Below are 4,326 nucleotides of genomic sequence, written 5' to 3'. Positions count from 1 at the left end.
AGCATGGCAGGGGGACATCGCTCCTCCTCTCACTCTTTTGGTCTCACATACACCTCCTCCTTCTCCTTTTATCACTCCGTCATTCTCTCATTCTTTCACTCATCATTCCTGCACACTCTTGGGCGCCACCGTCTCGCAGCCCACTGTGGTCTATTCTGTCCTTCATTCACACCCCACACAGATTACAGTATTTCCCACCCTTTCTCAGTGTATACAGTGTGTGTTTTCAAGATTAGGTGTGTGTGTGTGTGTGTGTGTGTGTGTGTGCTCTTCTCCTCCCAGCCCATTTTCTTAACGAAGGCCACAGCAGCTGCTGCCGGTTTGCTGAATAAAAGATGACAGAGCCATAATATCAGGAGATTACCAGCTAACGAAACAATGATTTAGTCCAATTTAAAGAGCGACATCAGTTGCATCACAAGCACTTTGTGTGTCAACTGTGATGTGACAATGTTTGATACCGAATGAAGACTTGCTTTCATCTGCACAGAGAGACTCCCGGACTCCGTCTCTCTCCTTTTTATTCTCTTGCACTCGATCTCTCTATCTTTCTCTTCCTCCACACACTCTTGCTCCAGTTTGCCCGCCTGCCCTCCCTCTGTCTATCATGCACCCTCACACACACACACACACACACACACACACACACACACGCGTGCACAAAGCGCATAGAGCATATGGCTATTTCTCTCCTCTTTGAAGGGTTGCTTTGAAGCTATGGCACCCGTATCGATTGGCGCTCAGATGAGCTCGCTTCACCAGAGCCCTGTGATTATCTGTCGCTTTATTTCAAACAGAGAGCAAGAGAGGGGGGCTTACACACCCATCACTCACTCACACTCTCACAGTCAGTTATACACTTATGAAACACACACACACACACACACACACACACACACATCCACACACAAACGGGGATAATGAGGCAAGCTTATACACCAAATCCTGATATTTAAGGCAAGCTGCGCTTCAGAACTGACAAGTGAAGGGGTGAATGTTAAGAGAGCAAAAACATGGTGAGAGAAAGAGACAATAAAGTCTGGCAAAAGTGATGAAACGCATTGAGAAAAAACTTCCCCAGTCTCCACACTCATCTCTGATTTAAGACAACGAGCTCCTTTATTGTCATTATGAAGAAAGAATACAATTTAGGGGTCAAAGTTAAGAACTCTGTGTTGACTCCTTAACATTCCATTAAAAAAAAAACCAGGGAAAAAAACCAAAACTGATTTCAGTAAATACGGTCACTGCTGTTTGCTTTTGCCGGCTGCAGCGGAGATTATTCAAGGAGGGAATTTCTGCTAAACACCCACAGGAGGGAAACCGCAAAGTGAGCCAGGGTGACATGAAATGTTAATGGTCTGCCCGGAGCAGCAGAACCTCATAAAAGACTTGATTTAGAAACTAAAGTGGCTTTCAGGAACAATGAACACTGTCACATCCCACGTAGTGCTGGACACGCACAGAGGAAGACACTCGCAGCATACGAGCTGTGCTATTAAAACCCGGGGCTGCGCTGCCAAGTTGTCACTGAGAACAAACAATTTGGAGAGTGATATTCACTAAAGATCAACGCTCCTGGTGCGAAGCGCAGTCAAAGACCGCGGAACACACTGGAGTGTACATTTTAAAATAATTAAAATCGCTGCTATTATTAGACTAGATTAGATTCAGCTTTATTGTGATTGTAGATACACAACAGGAACGAAGCAGGAAAACGCAGCCTGCGTCTAACCAGAAGTGAATGAGTGGTAATGAAGCAACATCCAACCGTCCATCCAACCATTCCCTTGTGGACGAGACAATCTCAATCATCTCGTCAACAGCGCGTCACGAGGCATTAAATAAGTCTTGATTTATTATACATTATAATGTTGACACTCTTTTACATACATCACTCTACAAACTTGTTCAAGCCTGTTTTAAGTGCCGCATGTCCTGTCTGTCACTTGAGGTGTAGTGAATTTAAACAATCGGTAATTTAACTATTAAATCTATTTAATTTATGTAATCTATAATTTATCTAATTTGTAGAATCGTGCAACCAAATGAAAGACATTATTATTACCTTTGAGACAAAAGACCAGACCAAACCCCTCACAAATGTCTAGTCCAGGGACATTCCACTAATCACAAACTGTCCAGCCAATCTGTTTTGTCTTAAACCCCTACAACAACAACAACAACAACAACAACAATGACAACAACAACAATAACAATAATAATCATAATGACAATAATAGGCCTTTCTTTCTCTAATTATGTCAAAAGGTTTAAATATCGGGATGGAATCATTCCATGGTGGTGAACCCTTTTCTAATTTAATTTTAATTTTAATTGTAAAGTCAGATATTATATATTTAAACGCTGGGCATAATGTCAGTCCTTGTTTATTTACATGGAGTTTGTGTTTTTACAGAACATTCATTTCAAGACAACACACACACACGCACACACACACACACTACATAAATAATCGGGTGGTTGAGTAATCTATCACCTCCTCTGTTTTGACTGTACTTGCATTGATTCTGACAGACATCCACTCTGTCTGAGGTGATCATCACTGCCCTCTAAAGTGATTGGCTGATGAAATGAATATATTGGATAGTTAATGCACAGCCTTAAAATTGTAAAAAGAAAAACTGCAGACATTCACATTTTACATTCACATTTGCTGTGTATGTGTGTGTGTGTGTGTGTGTGTGTGTAGGAACAACAGAGGCCTGGAGAGGTTGAGAGAGGACTGTCTGGGTGAGTAAGTTTATAAGCTGAGGTGGGAGGTTTCTGTGCATAAGTGCCCCTATGAGAGCCTGAAAGAAATGAAAATGTGCGTGTGAGGGAGAGGCAAAGGGAGCGAGAGAGAAAGAGTGTGTGGGTATGCATGCAGATGCGCGTGCATGTGTGTGTTTGTATATTTGTTAACTCGTTAGTTCGGTATCCAACCATTGCAATCAGCGGTAGTCCTGACTCAGCATCAATAATGACCCCATTAGTCACAAACCCCTACTGGTGCACACACAAGCACACACTCATACACATGCAGACCGACAGATGGACACTTCCTCTCATTAGAGGAAGTGCAATGTGCACTGTTTGTTTTTATTTAAAACAAAAGAAAGATAAGATGAGGAAAAGAAAATGATGCCATGTGATGTAAAGATGCCACAGTCCAATCAGATAAACTGCAGTATAGGTCATCTTTACGAGCTGTCTACAGGAGAAGGAGGTTGTTGAGGTGGATGTGATTACTCTTTGTGTCATCGAGTCAACAATCAATTATTTCAATGTACAGTACACAATGTGGGAAAAGGTTTTGCATATAACCATGTAAACCTTTGATGTGACTTAAGCTGCATTTTGGAAAAGTCACTGTTAATGCTGAAAGTTACCATCTTAATAATCAACTCGAATTTAAATGCAAATTTTTATTTATATATACAATCAGGAATAATGAAGCTTGTGTCTTCTTATTATTATTATTATTAGTGGTGCCATAGAATAAACTGAGAGTGCTAAGAATTCCTCCCACAGTCCAAATGTCTTTGCCACCCAAGTTGATCCCACACACACACACATAAGAACAAGATCCTCACAGAAAGAACAAAGTATGGATTCAAACACACAACCACATTACTATATATCTCTTGAATGTTGCAAGGGACAAAAATCCTTTTCTTTGGCACAGAAGCTAATTAATATGCTATGCTAATGAGGAACTGTGCTGCATTCTCATCCCTTTGTAATCCAGCCTTGAACTGCAGGATCTGTTTCAATGCTCTGTAAAATATAGCTCTAATTATAAATGCAATGCTAAATGTGACTATTTTTTTTATTTTTTTTGCATCTGTGTTGAAACCTTGGTCGAATCTGTCAACCATTCAGGATGGCAGACTTGTCAAGCAAGCAGAAATCCTTTGATCACAATGCTGTGACGGCAGAGGGCTCACTGAGTACACAGCCTTTTCAAGGTGGGACCACTGAAAACGTTATGAATCTGTAACGGGGGGGGGTATGTTTTATTCCACCTCTGGGACAACGGTGGCACACTGCGAGGCGGAAAGGCAGGTCGGGGGCCGTGGTGATGGCGTATTTATGCATGTGGCACAAACCCGGAAGACTAGAAAAGAAAAGCACTGGACTATCAGGAATAACTTCATTGTTCGACCGGAATATTTTGGCCTTGATCATCATTGATGACCCTGTTAAAGATGAGGATGAGCTCAATCGCAGTGCAACAGAGAAAGGATGTGTTTTTGTCACGTTAATCCATTCTTTAAAATGTTCAACGTCATACTTAGACGCGGACGATGCTGTGTTGCATGT

The sequence above is a fragment of the Brachionichthys hirsutus genome, chromosome 17 (genome assembly GCF_040956055.1).
Source record: "Brachionichthys hirsutus isolate HB-005 chromosome 17, CSIRO-AGI_Bhir_v1, whole genome shotgun sequence".
Lineage (NCBI taxonomy): Eukaryota > Metazoa > Chordata > Actinopteri > Lophiiformes > Brachionichthyidae > Brachionichthys > Brachionichthys hirsutus.
The sequence above is the reverse complement of the archived record's forward strand: the minus strand, read 5'-3'. Positions refer to the sequence as shown.